Below are 23,932 nucleotides of genomic sequence, written 5' to 3'. Positions count from 1 at the left end.
GACGAGCCACATGCTTCTTCACAGTGGAGAAAAATCTTTCTCTTGCTCCGGCTGCAACTATTCATGTTCTCGGAAGGGAGATTTGAAGAAACACTTGATGACTCACAGTGGAGAAAAGCCTTTTTCATGTTCCAAGTGTAACTACTCATGCTCTCGAAAGGGATATTTGACTAGACACGCGATGACTCACAGTCGATAAAAACCGTTTTCATGTTCTAAGTGCATTTATACACGTTTATTACGTTCTCTAAAGTACCATCTGTTTTTCACCATTCACTATTAGGCTTAAGTTTCTAACCACATTTATATAATCAGTAAAAGTTCACGTCTAAAAATTGTTCATCTAATATTTCATTGTTCTTCCTCCATATCACTTTTTTCAGAATCACTAAACTGTAATGGCATTACTGACATTCTTCTCCTACGATTCTTCACTTTCACTATGGATTTCAGGCAAATAATTACTAGAACATTCAGATAAATTATCTGCGACGATTTCGTCATCACTTTCTTCATTTTTAAGAATCCATTTTGAAAGGTTTGAAAAAGTAAATATAAATATTATCTCCTCGGAACACAACGATACGACAATTTGCTTTTTAAAAATTGGCATGCACTTGTGAATATTTATTATTGTCCGCCTATCTGTGTTTGCCGATACCTGCTTTTGTTAAATGCGCCCGACACTCTCCGCTCGCTCGCACCTAGGAGTTGAGTGGGTGCGGAACAGAGATAGAGAGATTTGTTTCGGGTTTCAGGGTAATAAAAACCCTCGTTCCAGGAATTGAATTATTACAATAACAGAATATGTTATCTAAATTACTTATGTATTTCTTCGATCTTCAAACTCAATACCTATCAAGTGTCAGGTGTTCAATAATATGGGTCATTTTAGTTGAAATACCGATGTACACAAAAGACTCTAAGATAAATACAAAAAAGACTTGAATTGCAATTTGATAATCATGTACATATAGTTGGGACCTTTACAAAGAGATTGGTATATAATATTCATATAAAAACATCGGATAATTTCTTCTTTTCTGCCATTGAAATAAGGCGGACGCAGAAGGTAGAAATATCCTTCCCGACGTTAAGCATCAATCGACCGAACGGGTAGAAATTCCCTTCCGATTAAAGTGTGTTAAAACATCATCCTCGGGTTAAAAATGCATCTGGCTGCTAAAAAATTACACGAAGTAGCCTACAGATAAAACCATAGAAAAAAATGATACTTGCCACTAGAACGTAAAGAACAGGGGCGTACAACTCTCGTCTGACCTTGTAACACTGATGGGAGGAGTTATTCCCAACCCAAATTCTTATAGACAAAGCTGTTGTGGCTGAAAGCTCAGATCTCATTGGCTCAGAGCAAAAATTGTTGTTTGATCTCTCGCTCTCTACCATAGCGAATGGTGTAACAGAAAGAAAAGCTAAGCATGGGTTATGCTGCGACAAAAATTAACGGTAATTTCCAAGACGTAATTTCGAAAGTTGAAGCATGAAGTCAGTAGTTGAAGTTTTTAGCGTAAATATTTTGAATTTACTTTCATCCATCTTAAAATAATGTTGCGTGATAGAATTCTTCAAGGTGATAAATTAATGCTGTGTTGTGTTAAAGTGTGTTATCCGGTCTATCTCCACCAATTGAAAGAAGGACCCGAACCCGTTGTTAAATACAGGTACTAACCTCTCGTTCTTTGATACAATGTTCCTAATTCCTGAATGTACTTCATTGGCTAATAATTTAATTAATTTTCCTTTTCAGACCTATCCGTATTCCGACGCGATACTATACCACGTATTAGGATGCTAAAACTGCTAAACAAAGGCACGATTACATCAAACAAGGTCATTTTAACCTCTCCAGAATTGCATCATGTAAGTACCTTATTCAGTTTTAACCAGCATTTTCCATAATGTTTGCTGACGACAAAGCTGTGGAAATTATATGAAAACCTTGCAGGAGAACTTGAATAACTTCTAGTGCTGTGGCAATAATAATTAACACTTAAATTTGTTACTCTTTAACTAATATTTATAAGATGTAAGTCACCTACAGTACGCTTCAACAGTGTGGAATCCTCATTTGAAGGAATATTCTGAAGGTCTAGGTACACCTAATTTATATTGCAGTGAAACTCGCTCAAGAAGTTTTGTTTTCGCTTCCTACAAATTCTGCAGAAACTGCATAAAACGCGATTTTTTCCCATACAAGAAAGTTCAACAGTGAATTAATCCATCACCATTAATGTCCCCTTTTTCTTAAAATATTTTTTATTAATTTTATCCATGAAATTTATTAAATATGTGTACAATACTAGAATAGTGTAATCATTGGTCTCAAATTTTGTCTTTTTCTTGGTAAGACGAAGGGCATTTTGAGCTGTTTTGGTCCGACGCAGCCCTTTCTCCCAGGAAACAGAAGACGCACAAGAGGAGATTTTGGGGACCAGACGGCAACTGTGATATGTATAACATTTGTATATATATATATATATATAACAGACCTTTTTAAGGTCTTTTTTTCTGTAGGCCTTTTTAAGGTATGCTTTTTATCAATATGTGTCAATGCATGTGTGATTTATCTAAACCTTCCGGAATAAATTCTCTTAATGACGGTGAAAACCTTATCAAAATCAGTTGCATAGTTAAGAAGAACTAAACGCACAAAAAGACAGACGCGAATGTCACTTTATTTTATACAATTTAGAGATAATGGATTCCACCACGAATTGTCAGTATCCAAAATAGAAATATTAATTACATGTTCTTAACTTCTATTTTATAATATCTTTTGTTGTTATTATGGTTTATGTATTATTAAAATTATACCATGTAAAAGTCAAAAGGCGTTACTATTGTTGTTCGTTTAGTCACGGCCGGTCCTGAGCCAAATGGCGCATGGCGCAAGTAAAATTTTAGCGCTCCTTGTCAAAACCAGTAGATGCCTAGGCCCTAGGTAGTAGATAGGCGATCACTGTAATCCATTATATTGTGATGCTTTGTATGTATGCGTAGCGTGGTTTTTATGAAAGATAATCTTACGTTAGTTTAGGTATTATCACCCTTGGAAATTCAGCGCCCGAAGCGGACTGCTCCATTTGCGCCCGCACAGGGTCGGCCCTGCTTCTAATTATTTTTTTTATTACTTGACATAACTTTCAACACGTTATATTCTGTGTATATATTCTTGTATTTTTGTGCAAGGTCAAATTAAATCATATTAAGTTGTTGCAGTAAGACAAAAATCCTGGGTTCGATTCCTAGTTGAGACTGTTACTTTTAATTTTTCTGTGTCTTGTTATGTTTCATGTTTTGTTTAGATATATTAGTATTATCTTCTACTTCAATGATAAATCAATGCTCAATACATCGGTTGTACTGACCCTGTTTTGTATTACTGTCCATTGTCTTTTTGAAAATAAAAAATATTTTGATGTGTGCATAGCCGTGGGTTTTTATTTTTTTTCCTTTTCCTGCATTCCAGTATTTTTATTTTTTAAATATAATTTTTTTGGGCTAGTGAATGAACGATGTTAGCTGGGTTCAGGTATATTGTCTATGTTTGCGCTTTTTTTAAATGGCCTTGAGATTTCTTTATGGTCCACTTTATATTTACCTGTCTGGACCAAACGACCGTTTTATCTGTGTTCGTCTGTGGTTAAGGGGGTGACAAAATGGGGCCATCCAAAAAGCCCGAAGATATCGATCTAGAGAGTGGTTTGTATATGGTCATTGGGACAAAGAATCTCTTAGTCCTGACGTGTGCGGCTAAGGAGGTTAATAAATCAGTTTCACAGTCGTTTTGAAAGGGTGGGTCCCCTCCAATTGCCTAATAATATTATACAAGACGCAATTGCAATGAAATTATCATTAACCTAGAAGGTCAGTTTCCTGATAATTATTATAATTGACTTTGACTTCATTACTCTCTATGAAGAACTTTACTAAAATATTTTGTCAACACATTACACGTTTTATCCTTTTTCAATACTCTGTTTAACCCACGTTGTTAATTTTATCATCTTATACTTATGATAGATTTTGGATAGTGGTAATACCAATTATTCATCGCTATTTGATAGCAGTCGTTGTTACCAATCAAACTCACCGACCACGGTTCTTAAATTAGTGCTATGGAATACTCAAATACATAATTGCGCTGTATCTAACGCGACCTAGCTTTACTTTACCCAATCGGTACACCTAACTTAAGTAATCTATTTGTAAGTTTTGTAAGGAACGTTTAAACTAATACATCAAACTAATACGTCAAGACGTCAAACTTTCTATTTTAAGTCTAGTATTCGAAGGGCATTGGTTAAAAATAATCGCAGATTACCGATATTTGTTAAAGGCAGAACGAAAATACGGTTTTATCTTTAGTTATTGAGTAATCTAGTTATCTGACAATCGAAGACAATTTTTTTAACCGTTTTCATACTTCTTAACTTCAGTCTAAGATACAGTCGCAATTATATCCTCATTTCGAATTAGGTGTTTTGACGACTATACGACTTCATTGGTTTGACAGATTATTCCAAGCGAAACCAAATGTTCAAAGCTTATTCATATAGTTCCGTTACATTACAACTATGTTCTGTTTCAGGTATGTTTGTTTGGGCTTGAAACAATTACCAAACGCTACCACAGCAGTGCCATGGATCTACTAAATCCAGAGACTGTTACGATCAAGACGGAACTAGGACCCCAGGAAGGAGGCGGAGGTGAAATTTCAAATACGGATATAGATGTCGACCTCCCAGATGTAAAGAAGGAATGTTTGCAATATGCGGAAAGTACGCAGACAGCCAGTTAGTTGCAATGCATATGTACAAAATGTTAAACTCGGATGTTAAGAATCCATGTCCTTTATGAAATGTCGTTCAAACAGGACGATTGCGTGTTCACTACTTCCTCTCTTGTTGCGTATAAGTATATTTGGTATTTACCTTATCACTCCTTTGACGCCGGAACAAAACTTCGCACTTAAGTTACTCAAATCACTGAAGCTGACATCTGGGAGCATTACTATTTCTTAAATTAACCTAGTCTCTTAGGATGGTTTGTGTCACAGAATTTAAACAATTCAACAAATTTCAAAGTTCACTTTCAAGTTCTGTTCAACATTTTTTGTACATCGATGATTAATTAATTTTATTTAATTTTTTCAGGTTGCTTTAAAGTGGAGTCTGTTACCAGCAAGGCGGATTTTCGACCCCGAGAAGAAAATAGAGGGGGATTTACTTATACGGAAATTGACATAGACCTGCCGAATATTAAAAAGGAATGCCTAGAACGTTTTGAAAGAATTAACCAGACAGCCGGTAAAATCTTTTTTTTAATAGTTCAGTGAATCTATACAAAAACGGCCCAAACTGAAAATTAGGCAAATGCTGAATTTTCGCAGATGAATAGTATATATATTTCCAGAAATAATTCAACGTTACCCAAAAATAATGTAATATATAACTATTTGCTATCTGCAATAGTTAAGTAAATTCGAATAAGATTTGTATGAAAAAAAAGAAAATTAAATTATTTTGCCAAATTTAATAAACTCATTCCTAAGACAGAAAATAAATTAAATTTTAGTGAAGACTGTAATTTGAGAAAAAAAAAGTTTTTGATGCTAAGCTACCACATGGATATCGTGGAAAAATAAATATAGTTTTGTCATTAGAAATTTACGATACATTGATTCATGTTTGAATTGTGATGCAGGCAAGACATATGCTTGGGTACGACGTCCTCTCTTGCCGTATTTACACATATTTTGTATTTGCCATAAAATATGACTTTGCTGGAAACTGCCAAACTACACCACACTTTAAACTTGCTGAGTTGTTTTTTGTAAATACCGCATCAAAGTCAAAACTGCTCCGTACCATCTTGGGGCAATTGGAGTATGTTGTGAGGCTGATGGTAAAGGGAAGGGGAAGGAGATAAAGATGTGGAAGTTGAATAAACACAGCCAAAGCTATTTCAGCCACGTTTCATTCGAAAATAATTTTCATAAGAATATATCCATAAATATTTTTTATCCATTTATAATTATATTCTATCGGTATTTTAGATCGATAGTCAAAAGTGTGATTTACCTGGCTATTCACCTCTTGTCACCAAACACGGCCAAAGCCATATTAATCAACATTTCAATTGTGACTTGTGTCTTTACTCCTGGACGATACTCAGAATATCTTACACTCAACATCCACTGCAACGTGGCGCAAGAAGGTTGTATGTTATTTTGAAGGAAAAAATTGTGAAATAACACAAACTAATCGAATAATATTTATTTGAACCCTGACCACCGGATACTAATCGAGAGCCTTACGGCTCGAATTCGGAAGTCGCCATTTCTACCAAAAGGTTCCCGGTTTCTTAACTTTTCACCTCATCTTATTTGGAACATGAATTTTTTTTTGTATTATAATGCATTTGTAATAAATAAATATTGTTTGAAGAAAACATCATTTTATCGACTTTTAACTAGCCAACTACAACTAGAGGTGCTCATGAGCAAGTGGTTTTCCGTTCTTGAAGCATAAGTATGGGAATGCATGGGAAGCAGACATCTGGGGTCATTACCATTTCCTTAATTAACCTTAAAGTCTCTTTACAAATTCACGCTTCTACATTGTTAATCAATTAAATCTTTAATCGTAGAAACATGTTTCAATTTCAAGTTATTTTAATTAAAATAATACCTTTTATGTATATCAATGTCCAACGTATGGATAGTTTCTTTGTTATTCTAGGTAGCATTATTATGGAGACTTTTGCCATCAAGGCTTTTTCTACTTTTTTATGAATTTACTTTTATTTAATTTTATTTGTAAGTGAAGATTATAAGTTACACTTAACCCTTTTTGTCCGTATTCTGTTTCAGATTTGTCGCCAGATCTTAAGACGCATCCTGGGGAAAACTCCAGCCATCCTATGTCAAATTTTGAACCCCAATTTCGCACTCATACTGGAGAAAAACCATTTTCATGTTCCGAGTGCAACTATTCATCTCATCGGAAGGGCGTTCTGATGAGCCACATGTTGACTCACACTAAAGAAAAACCTTTTTCATGTTTGAAGTGCAACTACTCGTGTACTCAAAAGAGATTATTGACTAACCACATGCTGTCTCACATTGCGGAAAAACCTTTTAAATGTTCTTTTTGCAACAATTCATTTACTCAAAAAGGCAATCTGACCAGGCACATGCTGACTCACACTGGAGAAAAACCTTTTTCATGTTCTTTGTGCCACAATTCATTTACTCAAAAAGGTCATCTGACGAGCCATATGCTGACTCACACTGGAGAAAAACCTTTTTCATGTTCTTTGTGCCACAATTCATTTACTCAAAAGAGCAGTCTGACCAGTCACATGCTGACTCACAATGGAGAAAAACCTTTTTCATGTTCTGAGTGCAACTATTCATCTCATTGGAAGGGCGCTCTGATGAGCCACATGTTGACTCACACTAAAGAAAAACCTTATGCATGTTCTTTGTGCAACAAATCATTTACTCAAAAAAATCATGTGACGGGCCACATGCTGACTCACACTGGAGAAAAACCTTTTTCTTGTTCTTTGTGCCACAATTTATTTTCTCAAAAGAGCAGTCTGACCAGTCACATGCTCACTCACAATAGAGAAAAACCTTTTTCATGTTCTGAGTGCAACTATTCATCTCATCGGAAGGGCGTTCTCATGAGCCACATGTTAACTCACACTGGAGAAAAACCTTTTTCATGTTCTTTGTGCCACAATTCATTTACTCAAAAGAGCAGTCTGACCAGTCACATGCTGAATCACAATAGAGAAAAACCTTTTTCATGTTCTGAGTGCAACTATTCATCTCATCGGAAGGGCGTTCTCATGAGCCACATGTTAACTCACACTGGAGAAAAACCTTTTTCATGTTCTTTGTGCCACAATTCATTTATTCAAAAAGGCAATCTGACCAGCCACATGCTGACTCACACTGGAGAAAAACCTTTTTCATGTTCTTTGTGCCATAATTCATTTACTCATAAAGGCAATCTGATCAGGCACATGATGACTCACACTGGAAAAAAACCTTTTTCATGTTTGAAGTGTAGCTACTCATGTACTCAAAAGGGACATTTGACGAGCCACATGCTGTCTCACCTTGCCGAAAAACCTTTCTAATGTTCTGAGTGCAACTTCTAATGTACTCAAATGGGAAATTTAAAGAACCACATGCTGACTCACAGTGGTAAAAAACCCTTTTCTTGTTCCGACTGCAGTTTTTCGTGTTCTCAAAAGAGATATTTGTATTGTGGCAGCGTGTAGTATGAGGGCTGTACTTATTTGTAATTTATGGCGGCTGCCCAAACCGTAAATTGTGTTCGGGAGATGGGAGATTGAAACGAGTGTCTGCACAATTAATTTCGTTTATTCGTGAGGACGAATATCATAATTTTACAGAACGCAGTGACGGTGGCAGAAAGAGTGGAAATACTGGCGAATGTATCGAACGTTGAAACGAATGGAGATTTCTCTTCTCATGCTCGCTTGCGTTTAGCAGCGGATTAATTCGCGTTAGTATTTCCACATGTGGGGGGAAATAAAGTAGTCCCACATACCTCCCTTCCAGCGTCTCCACGCGATACAAAGAAACGTAACACATATATTTATTTTTGTTTTATTTATTTAACGCCCAGAGGGCTTTTACATGGTTGGTAGAATAATTTTAAGTTGACAGATACTTTGAAACATAAAAAATAAGAATAAAATTACATTTGATAAAAGCTATGCAACAAGTCATACAAACACAAGAAACAAAAACAGAAAATTACAGCTTTTTGTAGGTTTACATGATGTGTTTTGGAGTATTGTTGAAATAAATGTTTTAAATGATCCACAAAACTTGCCAAGTTGGTATTGAATATATCAACATTACCCAAGTAATGATTCCCCATGGTGTGAAGTCGTTGTATCGGAGAGTGGGCAATGTAGTTACGCTTATGTGTGCTGCTGTAGAATATTGTATTTTGTCGTGTTGTTACTGTGGGTGTATGTATGTTTATAAGTTGCAGGAGTTCACAACAGTCGAATATATAGTTAAGTATTTTGAATAAGAACGTTAAATCGTTTATTTTACGTCTATCTTCTAATGTTTTTTAGAGTATTTAATAAGAAATTGTGTTTTAAGTCTTCGACAGGGATATTTAATTTAAAATTTATAAAACGTAGAAATTTTTTTTGTATTCGCTCAATGTTGTAAATGTGAATTTTGTAAGATGGAGACCAAACTACTGAGTTATATTCAATTAGACTTCTTACTAGAGATACGTCTAATAGTTTAATGGCTTGTAAAGAATTATAGTTTTTAGTTGTTCTTAATACGAAGCCTAGTGTTTTCATACATTTGTTCACAATTTGATGGATATGATTGGTGAAACTTAGTTTTTCGTCCAAAATAATTCCAAGATCTCTCATTTCCGTGACTTTTTCTAAAGCTGTGTTATTGATGGAATATTCGAATAAAACAGGATTTTTGTTTCTGAAGAAAGTAAAGGTTTTGCATATTACTACATTTAAAAATAAATTATTTTGAATGCACCAATCTCTAAACTTACTAATATTTGACTGTAGTAGGTATATGGCAATGATTTATATAAGTTATTTTCTTGTATAGTTTGATGTCATCTGCAAAGAGCAATACCTCGACATCGTTGAAGCAATTGGTTATATCATTGATGAAAATGAGGAACAAAACCGGGCCAAGGTTACTACCTTGCGGTAGGCCACTGGTAGCCCGGAAAGCCTTCGACATCCAAGATTTTATTTTAACGAACAGTCTACGATTTGACAAATAGCTACTAAACCATTTCAGCATGTTATCCCTTATTCCTATAGTAAATTGTTTTTGGATTAGTAGTTTATGGGATACTTTGTCGAATGCCTTCGAAAAGTCTGTATATACACAGTCGACTTGTTTATTTTCTGCAAATGATTGTATAATGAAGTTTTGTAATACCCTTAAGTTAGTTGCGGTGGATCTTCCTTTGATAAAACCGTGCTGTTTTTGATTAATTACTTTTATTAATTTGGGATAGATTTCATCAAGGACCAATGATTCAAAAAGCTTTGGCAGTACTGACTGTATACAAATGGGGCGATAATTAGCTATGTCAGTATCGTCTCCTTTTTTGTAGATCGGTGTAATGAAGCTTGATTTCCAGCGGTCTGGAAAATGTCCAAGGGTCAAGACACAGTTAAATAGTAATGTGAGTGGTTTAGATAATGTATTAGAGCATTTTTTTAGCAATATTGGTGGAATGTACAATACAATATTTATGAACACTTTTAATTTGTCACAATGTATGATGTTCACATAAAAAGTTTCTATAATGTCATGAAAAATTATAAAATAAAAGTTCAGTTTTATTTACTATATTGTACATTAATCAAATCTTTACCTTATAACATACGAGAAATAAAAGTAAAGTTTTTATTTAATTAGGATGTTAAATTATAATATAATGTACATTACTGTGCATTATTTTTGCGCTCGGTTTACAAAAGGAAAATAATAAATAATAATAGTGACTCAACGCCGACACTGCATAGTAACTATGTACCTATGAGTGGCGTTGAATGATATTTGGTCGTACGAATTTTTATTCGCCGTAGTAAGTAGGTAACAACATAATTAATTTAAAGGTAAACAAAAATGTACTATAAATACTATTGACATAGTTGTTGTTGAACGGCGGTCGCTTGCCGCTATGTACCTAGAGTGGTACCAAGCTACCCGTGTTTACTATGAATATTTACAATGATTTAAAATACGCTAGTTTTGACAGTTAAAGGCCCGTTTATAATAGGAGTAAGCGGTAAGAATAGGCCGGTGCCGTAATCCGTTATCTGTAATATTTTAAATCGTCGTTTATAATTGAAATAGGAATAGAATAGAATACGTCCATAGAAGTGACTATGCCGCTGTCACTAGTCTATGTCAACTGTCAACCGAGAGTATATTCTTCCTCCATCTTATAAAAGTAATATTGTTTTATATAAATAAATATTGAAACGATGGATTCATAAAATATTGTTGCATGTGGAATGCTTTTTGTCAATTCTGGGGCTAAGGCTTCAACGCTGCAATAGGAGACACACAGTTGTCGAAAAATATAAGGAAAAACCGACGTTGGAGTGTGCGTCCCATTAATCATAAAAGGAAGAAAACAGGACATTTCCATAATTTGTTTAAAGACATGGCGACAGTTGACAACGATCAATTTAAGAAATATACAAGAATGTCGCAGACCAATTTCTATAAATTGTTAGGACTTCTACAACACAAATATTATTTTTCGATTGTCAAATACATAAATAAACCACTCTCTAGATCGATATCTTCGGGCTTTTTGTATGGCGCCATTTTGTCACCCCCTTAACCACAGACGACCACAGATAAAACGGTCGTTTGGTCCAGACAGGTAAATATATTGTGGACCATAAATAAATCTCAAGGCCATTTAAAAAAAGTGTAACCATAAACAATATAACAACACCCAGCGAACATCGTTCATTAAATAGCCCACAAAAATTATATTTTAAAAATAAAAATATTGGAATGCAGGAAAAGGAAAATAAAAAAAACCCACAGCTATGCACACATAAAAATACTTTTTATTTTCAAAAAGACAATGGACAGTAATACAAAACAGGGTCAGTACAACCGATGTATTGAGCATTGATTTATCATTGAAGTAGAAGATAAAACTAATATTTCTAAACAAAACATGAAACAGAACAAGACAGAAAAATAAAAAGTAACGGTCTCAACTAGGAATCGAACCCAGTCTTACTGCAACAACTTAATAAGATTTAATTTGACCTTGCACAAAAATACAAGAATATATACACAAAATACATATTCAACAAATTTAAGTGTTCATTATTATTGCCACAGCACTAGAAGTTATTCAAATTCTCCTGCAAGGGTTTCATATAATTTCCACAGCTTTGTCGTCAGCAAACATCATGGAAAATGCTGGTTAAATCTGAATACTTACATGATGCAATTCTGGAGAGGTTTAAATGACCTTGTATGATGTAATCGTGGCTTTTTTTTAGCAGTTTTAGCATCCTTATACGTGGTATTGTATCGCGTCGGAATACGGATAGGTCTGAAAAGGAAAATTAATTAAATTATTAGCCAATGAAGTACATTCAGAAATCAGGAACATTGTATAAAAGAACGAGAGGTTAGTACCTGTATTTTACAACGGGTTCGGGTCCTTCTTTCAATTGGTGGAGATAGACCGGATAACACACTTTAACACAACACGGCATTAATTTATCACCTTGAAGAATTCTAGCACGTAACATTATTTTTAGATGGGTGAAAGAAAATTCAAAATATTTACGTAAAAACTTCAACTGACTTTTCAACTTACGAAATAGTGATGGAAATGATCGAAATATTTATATAATCGATTTTTTTAACCGAAACATTAAAAGAATCGAATGGTCCATTCGAATGAATCGCTCGGAGTGTAAACTTTTTTCTTTTTTTTGAGGCAATTTATTTTCCGTTGGGGTAGGATTCGAAAATAGAAACTCGAATATCAAGACTATTCCTATCGTAAAAAAAATTGTTTGCATATTCCGGTTGAAATTTATTTTCATTAGTATGGTAATATTTTTGGTAAGCAGGTACTAGCGAAATTTCAATCACAAATTTTCATTCCTGGCAATGATTTAGCAACATTAGTATTATTTCTGTTAGCCACGAATTTCAAATATGTATGCATATGCAATTAACATTTTTATAAATAATTAATAAGATTCGAATATCAACATACGTACAATTAAAATAAATTATTATACAAGTTTTTTTTTTTTTTTCTTAAACTTCCGATTTAGTTGTCCGGGTTAAATCTTCCCCAGAGGAAAAACTTAACCCTTCCACTCACTTTTCCACAAATGATCATCTAGTCAATCAACATTATGTAAGTGCATTATATAAGCAAAATAAATACAAAACAATACAAGAACAACAACACGTCAACTCACCAGAGATCAAATGGGAAAAAAAATTCACCGTCTCCAGATATTTTCATATCAGAGGGTTCGGCTCGGTAGTACTTCTAACAGGGCCTATAAATCCTACTGATCCCTCAACATAAATATTTAAAAAATCTTTCGTTATCCTACATGTATTCAAAATGACCGACTTTTGCATCTTTATATATAAATTTTTTGATAGATCTAATACGCCTAAATTTTTAATGAGAGAGCTAGGTATAATGCCAGTAGCCGAAATAACGAATGGTAATATTTTTATAGTCTGAGAATGCCAAAATCTTTTTATTTCGTTTCCTAAATCTGTGTATTTTCTAATTTTTTCATTAACAGATTTTTGAATGTTACAGGAATTTGGAATAGCGACATCAATGATATAAGTTATTTTTTTAATTTTGTCATGTAAAACTATATCGGGTCTATTATGACTAATCGCTCGGTCTGTTAGTATAGTTTTATCATAATATATTTTATAAAATTCGTTCTCTAAAAATGAATTTGGTTCGTATTCATAGTATGGTACTATATTACGGCAGTCAATCAAGTTATGTTTAATTACCAAATTTTGGTGAATTATTTTTAAAACTTGATTGTGCCTAAATGTATACTCGGACGGTGCTAATATAGAACATCCCGATATAATATGTTCTATAGTTTCCGGAAAAGCCAAACATTTTCTACACAAATCATCAATTTGATTTGTATCTTTGATTATATGCTTTCTATAATGTTTAGTATTAATGACTCTATCCTGAATGGCAAGCATAAATCCTTCTATTTCTGCGCTCAACTCTCCAATACTCAACCATTTGTTTGACGAAATTTTGTCAACATACGTTTGGTTGAGATAATTGAAGTGTTTTGCGTGTAAAATTTTATTTGACCAGGAATCTAATAATTCCTGGTTGGGATTTATAAAAATGTTGGCATTCTCATCGTATAAATTTAAAGGTGTAATATTTCTATCTGCCTTGCAAATTATTTTGTGCATTTCTGAGCTATGAGCTTTCCTATGGAAAAAAGTTCTTAGCATTTCTACCTGATTATGTTTCAAAGAAGTTATTTTGACTATACCTCTACCTCCTAAATTTCTAGGTAAATTAACTCGTTCTATAGCTGAATTTGGATGATGGCAATTAAACTTTGTTAGCGTAGTTCTAATTAATCTTTCTAAGTTATCTAAATCTGTATCAGACCATTTAATTATGCCAAATGAGTACGTTAATAGAGGTATTGCCCAAGTATTTATTGCTTTTACTAAATTTTTAGCAGATAGATTGCATTTTAAAATTTTCCTGATCCTATTGTGAAATTCAATCCTAATATCATTTTTAATACTACTATGGTCTAATCTATTTGATTGTGGGTATCCTAAATACTTATAAACCTCATCCCTTTTCATACTAGTAATTTGGAAATTTCTAAATATACTCTCGTCCCAAGAAATATATTTTTATGTACATTATTATTGTGCTGTAATTTTCATTTGCTGTACTTTGAAATCTGTTTTATATAATATTGTAAGCTCCTGCTGAATAGCTACTTAGTGTAGCCAGTAGGTACAAATTCCCATTAATAATATTTATAATGTACCTCTAATAAGACAATAATTATATGCCGTTTTGTTAAAAATAACCTCTAAATCTCATGTACGTTGTAGGCGCCTACTAGAACCCAAAACAAACCATTCATTCATTTGAAATTTGTATGCTATTCACAAATTATTATTAAGTAAATAAAGTTACTTTACTACAGAAAGGGTTTCATTTCGGTTTAATTACTAACTAAGAGACACCAATGTTAATTTCATTCATGTTAATTTCAAATAAATTAAATATATTTGTTCGTAGCATAGGTAGCAGATATATTATGTTTACATGAACGAACACATGTCACTTGATGAGTTTAATATATACTGAATATTGTATACTGCCCGAAGAAGCTACGGTTGTAGTGAAACCCGATCAGCATTAAATATAAAAATGGTGTTTGCTAAGTTATTGGTTTATTTTATTTTAAATATACACTACCCGAATGTCCCGAATAGATGATACATAATCTAAAAATAACATAGGTAGGTATTAAACCTTCAATTGTGAAAAACTATCACCATGAAAATCTTTTACAAATAAACTATACCTACTGGAAACGTAAATCGTCACCAAAAAGTATTAATTCATAATTTACAATTCACACACGAGGTTGATTATAACATCAACATGCTTCAGTAGGCAGCCAACAATGTACTTCGTTTGTCAAGCAATCTGGGATATTTTGACATCTCGAAATATAACCTCTCGAATGTGAGAATCGATTTGCGTTTTCGAACGAATTCTGACAGTTTGAAAACGATTATCTCGGACTGAACATTCGAATGATTTCTGACATTTCAGAGCGATTGTCTCGATTCCACTTTCGATGACATTTGAAAACGATTATTTCGGACCGTGCATTCGAATTAATTCTGACCAATCACAACGCTTGGCAGGCATCGATTATTTCTGACCAATCACAGCGACGACTTTCGATGACGTTTCAAAACGATTGTCTCGGAGATGCATTCGAATTAATTCTGACCAATCACAACGCTTGGCTGGCATCGATTATTTCTGACCAATCACAGAGACGTCTTTCGATGACGTTTCAAAACGATTGTCTCGGAGTTGCATTCGAATTAATTCTGATAATGAATCGAGATATTTCGAATGGTAAAAAAGATCGAGTAAACCATCGATGATTCATCGATTCCACCCATCGCTATTACGAAATGGAGTCTTGGAAATTACCGTTAACTTTTATCGGAGCATAAAGCATGCTTAGCTTCTCTTTCTGTTACACAAGTCGGTATGGTAGAGAGCGAGAGATCAAACTACAATTTTTGCTCTAAGCCAATGAGATCTGAGCTTTCAGCCACAACAGCTTTGTCTATAAGAATTTCGATATTGAATAACTCCTCCCATCAGGGTTACAAGGTCATGCGGGAGTTATACGCCCCTGAATAAACCACTCTTGTCAAATAGTAGATACCATAGAGTATCGATCGAAAATACATTAATCTCGGTATATATCTCAGCTTTCTGTAATCCGTAACCGTAAAAGATAAAGTTGGACCATCTTTTCGGTTATGGAAAAAAATAAGAGATTATTGCCGTCGAAAACGACCCAGTAGGCATATATGTGTTCTTTTCATCCATAACCTAACTTTTCACTGTTTATTATTTTGTCTTCTTTATGAGTCACTAACTAATATATGTATTCCGAATAGGTCAAGAAGGACTCTCACGGCACTGGAGATATTGGAGGAGCTAGACACCTTAGATGACATCCAAGCAAACTCCGTTGATGTATACCTCACTCCGCCCGACGATGATGGGCCAGAAACTGACGGAGATTCTAAGAGACTAAGCCGGAAACAACTAATGGCTGAGGCAGAAATAGTCTTAGATGATGGTGGCGTGTCGAATGATAATGAAAGTGTAATACCACCTCTAGCTGTCGCAACTGTTACCAACAGTGTATCAACTGATAATAATGGGACAAAAACGTTCACCGTTATTCATGGTGGAAGAAAACGAGTGGCGAAGGGAGGTGCTCAACCTGATCAACGGAAATGGGTAGATGGAGATTTGCCACAAAACCGCACTATCGGCAGGTTAGAGCCTGAGCAACTTGTCAACAGCCTACTGAATGAAGGCAGTCACCCAGCCGATTATTTTAATTCTTCATGGATACAAATGTTGTTACCAATATTAAAAACATTCAGTCGATTAAGCAGTTTCTAAGAATTCACCATCCTTGTACACATTTATGGGCATTCTTTTTGTAAGTTTTTCACGCCGAAGAATGTTCTGTGAGTCACAAAACGACGTGCACAACGTTTTAGTTTCGGGTGCAATGCGCCGCAATTGCTTCGAAGAGATCTTTCGATATTTGCACGTTGCGGATAATAATCAACTACCGGAAGGTGACAAATTCGGCAAAATAAGGCCATTGCTGAATGAGCTGAACGATAATTTTCTGAAATATGCTCTTATCGAGGCGGAGGTATCCATATCCATAGACGAGTCTATGATTCCGTACTTTGGGGGTCACGGATGCAAACAATTTATCCGTGGGAAACCAATCCGTTTTGGATTCAAAGGATGGGTTTTGGCCCATAGACTTGGGTATTGCCTCCAAGTTGATTTATATCAAGGGCGTGGTGGCTTGAGGGTTCCAGAGATGTGGAATCTGTGGTTCTAAATTTTGCAAATACATTGAAAAATTCATTCAAAAACAAATTTTTCACTATATTTTGATAATTTTTTCACGTCAGCTAAACTTATTACAAAGCTGGGTAAAATCTGTTTCTTTGGTACTGGTACCGTGAGAGACAATAGAACCGAAAGATGTCCACTTACTGAATCTACAAACATGAAGAAAGCCGAAAGAGGCACCTATGACTATAAACTTGACAAAGTCAACAATATAATAGCTTGCAAGTGGAAGGATAACGCTGTTGTGACGGTCATGTCCAACGAGACGGGTGTTCATCCACTGAAAAAAGCACTGCGTTACAGCGCAAAAGAGAAGAAGAAGGTTTATTTATTTATTTATTCGAGACACAAACAGGATATTTATAAAAACATTAATTATGGTTTACAAAATAAAAAAAGTACAATTATAAATATCCCTAGACTAATGTGTCTGCAGCAATCACATTGGCACATTCACATAAGCATACATGTAAAACAATAACAGTATTTATTATACAAAACATAAAACTTAGTTACAAAGATTGAAGCACATAATAAGTAGAAAAATTTAAAGAGTACATATTAAAAAAAAATTCTAAACCACTAAACAAGTTTTTTATTTATTTATTTTTCTTATTATTATTATTTTTCTTATTTCTTATTTCTATTGTTATTGGCAAAAATTTCGGTCCAAAATATGTTCATATTTCTAGTATATTTGGGCCTGGCGTAAAAAGTGATTTGATTGACTAAGTTAGTATTAACACGATTATTCACAATTTTGTAAAGCATTAAGAGGTCATTTATATTTCGTCTTTTAACTAAACTCTCTAATTTGAAATATGTAAGTCTTTGTTCATACCCATTTAGAAGATGGTAGACACCTGATCGATAAGACAAAGTCCGTGTAAATTTTCTTTGGACAGATTCATTGAATTTCATTGGATTCAGATTCATTCACATTGAAGTGCCTCAACCGCATATGTTTTCCATGTATAATAGATTCATTTTTTTTAATTTTTTTTTTTTATAGTGAATACCTCACAAGAGTCCCAACTGCTCCCGTCTGGAGCCAGTGAGACTATGGCAACCCCAATTGGGGGATGTTGTGAGGCTGAAGGTAAGTGGGGAAGGGAAAGAGGAAGGTGGGGAAGTACCTGGCTATTCAGATCTAGTCACTGAACACGGCTAAAGCCATTTGGAGCAACGTTTCAATTCTGAATGGTGGTCTTACACCAGGGCGATACTGGTAGTATCTTCCACTCTGGAACGTGCCGCAAATATACTTTATATTATTTTAATTAATTAATTGTGAAATAACACAAATTAATCAAATAAAATTTATTTGCGCACGCCGGGTTCGAACCCGCGACCTTCGGAATGGCAGTCCAATGCGTTACCACTGGACTATGCCGGCCGTCGGCGTCATGGGAGGAGTAGACCAAATGGATAACAGCGTCGCGAAGTACCCCATCGGGATGCGTGGTAAGAAATGGTACATGCCAATTATCATGTGGCTTTTCGATGTCTGTATGAACAATGCTTGGCTGCTTTCAAGGGCGTGTGGTCAAAAACTGGACAATTTGGGTTTTCGGCGAGCACGATGCCTAATCATGAAGTATGGTGTTCGACCTGCCGCTTCGGGACCATCTCGGCCGGTGAGCGGTGCATTTTGTGTGCCCGTTGCTGTCAGAACACACAAAGCAGCACATCTTATTATTACCAAGCAGGCTCGAAGAAGATGCGCAGTTTGTGCAAGCAATACTACGAAGGCCTGCATAAAATGCACCGTTGCTCTTCACGATAAATGTTTTGTGCTTTTTCATCAAAAGTAAATAATTTCAAGTTAGATTTAAAACCAATATGAATAAGAAGTAATAATTACTTAATTAATAATTAACCCTAGAAGCCTAATCTATTTTATAGGTACATAAAGCCTTAACATACGTCTCAGAGGCGTGCACATGTAAATGACAGCCTGTAGGCCAAAATATACCTACTTGTGCCCTATTCTTTGATAGAAAGTTAAGGTTGGTATACAAAATAATAATAAAACACAGTTTTATCAATGAAAACTACTATCACAGGTATTTAATACAACGAATCAAATCACTGTGCTTATATTCCACCAAAAAAATCATCTTCTTAAAAATCAACTTGAACATATGTTTTTTTAAAAATAAACTTATATTTTTTTAACATTTATTTCTTATTCATAGGGCAAACATTAAAAGTAATCGTGCTTTTAATTACTAGCTTTAATTTTAGAGCAATCTACACAGACATCAACTTTGTGCTCAGAAAATACTGACTTTTTGCACTTACAGCACACTAATTTCGACATTCTATTTTTTTTTAGCAGCAAAAAGCTCAGTATTTATCGACGGTCCCGTAGAACAATGTCGGATCTGCAAAAAAGCAAAAATCGTTTTTTTGGCTTATTTTATATTTCTTTTCTTGCTTTTGTAGTCTGCGTTTTCAGATTTTTTTTATCTTAATTATTTCAGAAGTTATTGAAACAAACAAAGTCGGTTGTGACATACTGTCCGGAGAACATTGTCAGTAGTGCACAACCGACTTTGTTCATTGTCACAAGTCCGCTATTGGATGTGCGCGCGCACAGTCGGATTGTCAGAAACGACTTAGTTCTTCGGAGAGTTAGAACGGTAATGGCGTGTGTGAAAAATCAGTGCGTGCACATCAATATAAAAGTAAATTGTTGCTCTTTTGTTAGTAAGGCAGTATAAACTAACTATGCCTCGAAAATAAAATAATTGTTTTAAATGTTTGCCTAGTAAAATGTGTCCAATTGAAGTGAATGAACAAAGTGCAGACAAAGATAAACGAGAACCAGGACATGCCTCTAACGTGTCGAGAAACATTAATTGTCGAATAAAGCAGTTAATAGACATTACAAATAACATTATTCATCCAAATCAGGATAATGAGAATGAAAAAAAAGTTGTACTAGGTAAGTTTTTATTGTTTTCCTACAGAACTGCTATGATTTTAAATAACTTCATCAGGCCTCCCAAAAACAATGTCGGATTGTCAAAACCGACAACAATCACAGAAAATAAATCATTTGTCTTTACAATGAGAGTTTTTAGTTTACATTAATTAAATCATTGTTTGGTGGTACTTAAATAAGTATAAGTGATAAAAAAATATGTGTCGCCGTAAAAGCACATCCGACATTTTTTGTTGGAATCTGTCAAGTAGCAGTGTGCAGGAAACAAACATCCGAATTTGTTCTTGGAACATTAAATTTTTTTCTCGTGTCGGATGTTCACATCTAACATTATTCTTGGGAAGTTTTTTCAATACTACTTTGTTCGACAAAAAAAAGCTCTTAAACACCTGTAAATTATAATTTGTGTGGTGTTGTTGATTTAACTAAAGGAAATGCAATCGTGCTTGAAAATCTATTATTGTATCATGTTGCATCAATTTTGTAAAGATTTATCTGCTGTGTAAATAAATTATTTAAAAATATTATGATATTTTCATATTTGTGTTACAATTAAAAATGTAATTTAATAAGTATTTGAGATTAACATATTCCATGTTTTTAGATCCCTGTTCACGTCATGAAGATACTCCGAATCAAATAAATAATACGGATATTACAAAAACGATGAATCCAGATTTGAATTCGGTTGATTCGTCAAGCAAGTGCTCCTAGGACGATTTATGGTCCAAATGAATGGAAGATTCTCGTGAGATGGGCAAAAATTGATGAAAATCCCTACGAAGTTCGAGATATGTCGCAAGATAACTTTTACGACTTTAAAATACTGTTAAAGAATAAAAATTGGACTAAAGATACCCAAAATAAAAAAAATGACATGGAGCTGCGTCAAGCAAGTTCGTACCTCTGGAGATCATTCCAATCAGCTGGAGTATAAATATGAGCTCAGAAAAGAGTTTCAGACTATCATCGTTCGTAATGCCACAAGACATTTTCATACTATTGACATCGAACTTCATAAGGCGTACGATACCCCTTCGCCGATTCAAAAAGATAAATACAATGACCTTATAAGTCTTTGCAATTTAGGAATGAACAATATCATGAATTTTATAAGACCATAACATACGGAAACATTTGTGTCAATGATGGTGACTCTGAATAATATTACCTAATTATTAATTTAGGTCTTTTAAAAATATTCTATTTCGAAAATTAGACTATTAATGCTTTAATTTTATGTTATAATTAGGTACTACCCTATTATGTTATAATTTTTGTTATATTTTCTTATTTCTTCTCCTTTAAATAATGTGATAGTTGTACTTATGTAACTAACTCATGTTACAGACTGGGATTGAACAATCCTCCCAGTACTAAGTACTGCTAGATTAAAACAAATAAAACTACGGATGTTTTAATTTTATGTTATGATTAGGTAACCTGTTATGTTTTTAATTTTTCTTATATTTTTTCTCTATAAATAATGTGGATATCTCATGTAATATGGCAGACTGAGATTGAAATATCCTCCCAGTTCTGTTGCATTAAAAACGAATAAAAAATTGAATATGTTATTTTCCCTGTTTTTATTTATTTAGTGTCAAATTCTTGTATATAACTTTTATTATAAAGGGGTTCCTTTACGTAATTATTACTAAAAAAAATAGATTAACTTTTTTTGGTAATACTAGAAACAAAAAAAATATATACAATAAAATTAGGTTGTAAATACGACAAAAACTTATGTTTGAGTTCCAAAGAATAAAGTAGGATATACATATACGACACACATGTTTCATGCTATGTCCGTAGAACAATGTCGGATGTTTCTATACGACAACTCCTTGTCCGTAAAAAAAAGTCGGAAGTGATTTTTCTTAAAAACTACAACAATGTTGCAAAAAGCTGGTATACTGTATTTTTACAATTAAATAAATAAGGGTTAATGCAAAATATCACATCAACTTCACATTTATTTCACTCAAAAAACATTAAAAATGCAGAAACGAAACTTTAAACAGCTCTCCTGCAAAACTACGATTTTGCAGATCCGACATTGTTCTTCGGGACCGTCGATTTCATGCTATGTAAACAATCAACAAAAATAATCTCTAATACTTGAACTGATTCATTTTATAAATACAACAAAATAAATCATATTTCACGTCAACAAGACACAATTTCCTTAATTGCATTCTTTAATTCATAAAAATAATAATGTATAACGTATATTTCTACGAGTTCCCAAGGTACTACGAAATTGTAATAATAATAGGTAATTATTATTATTACTTATAGTAACAACGGGCCAAACAAATGTTTGAGCAGCGTAAGTACATAGATATCTATCCACTGGCGTACGACCGCCGAGAATAAACAAATGAAATTGCAATTATTATTATTATGATTTTTATTTATTATTATTTATATACAATAGTACAATGTAAACAGCTACCAGCTTTATTAAATGTATAGTTTAAGAGCGCACGCACGCTTAACTTATTTTCTAAATAAAATATTTAATCAAACATGGAATCAAAATAACTATAAGATATTTAAATCACGAAAATACTTTTAACTATATAATATAATACAAACATTGACATAAGTATTAACTCCGTATTATAAAATATAAAACTTTTTGAAATATTTGAAAATAACAATAATGACAACAGTTCAAACGGCCACGGCACATCCCGGCCGCAGGCTTATTAGTGTTAATTATCATTGTTCCTTACATGTATCAATTAATTATAATCATTATGTTTTTTGTGTGTTATGTTATATCGCGTAAGACGCTGGAGGGGAGGTATGTGGGGTAAATTGTAGGGAGTTTGCATCTCCCGAAAATAACAACAATATTATTTTTACCCTCATTCTTGTGAGGCTGGTATAATTGTAAACCTGCGCGCGATACCTCGCGCGGTAAATAATATTATCCTATCTTCAGCAGTCTTGCCGTCGGGTTGGCCCTAAACCTCCTCTAGCGTACGCGATTTATTTGTTCGTCAAATTATTATAAGTGATTTTTATTAAAATAAAAAACTAAATTAGAATTATCCAAATTCTCGTTATTTCACACTAAAAATAATCACGCAACCTCGGATACTGCGGATTTGGAGAACCGCCGAATCATTTAGCCACCAATCCATTTAAACTGGCAAGGATAACCAATCCTCCAAAATAGCTTCATGAAAAATCGCTCCACAACTTCAAACCTTGATTTTTTCACCAATTTTCAATGATCAAATGGATATGCGAAGCTATGTTGTGGCCATTTGTATGGATTACGCCAAAGCATTTGACCGTGATAATCACTATATTCTTTTACAGAAGTTATTAGGTCTAGGAATTCACGGTGATCCCAATGGATGGATCACATCATATCAGTAATCGGCATCAAATCAAGGTTGTCAATGGTTTTGCTTCTCATTTGGAAATTGTCTCCGGTGTGCCGCAAGGGTCGCACCTAGGACCGCTATTATATATTATTTACATAAATGACATTTATGTATGCTTTCAAAAGAGTTAAATCGTGCTTTAAACGGATGACATGATAATTTAAAAACTTTTAAAACCCTTATCCGATTGATCCTGATTGATCCTGACGCCTGTGCTCTAAAGATTGCAGTCCGTTTGTTAAGATTGGGGAATCTAT

The sequence above is a fragment of the Hesperophylax consimilis genome, chromosome 17, assembly GCF_061612785.1.
Source record: "Hesperophylax consimilis isolate HC1 chromosome 17, BYU_Hcon_1.0, whole genome shotgun sequence".
NCBI lineage: Eukaryota > Metazoa > Arthropoda > Insecta > Trichoptera > Limnephilidae > Hesperophylax > Hesperophylax consimilis.
The sequence above is the reverse complement of the archived record's forward strand: the minus strand, read 5'-3'. Positions refer to the sequence as shown.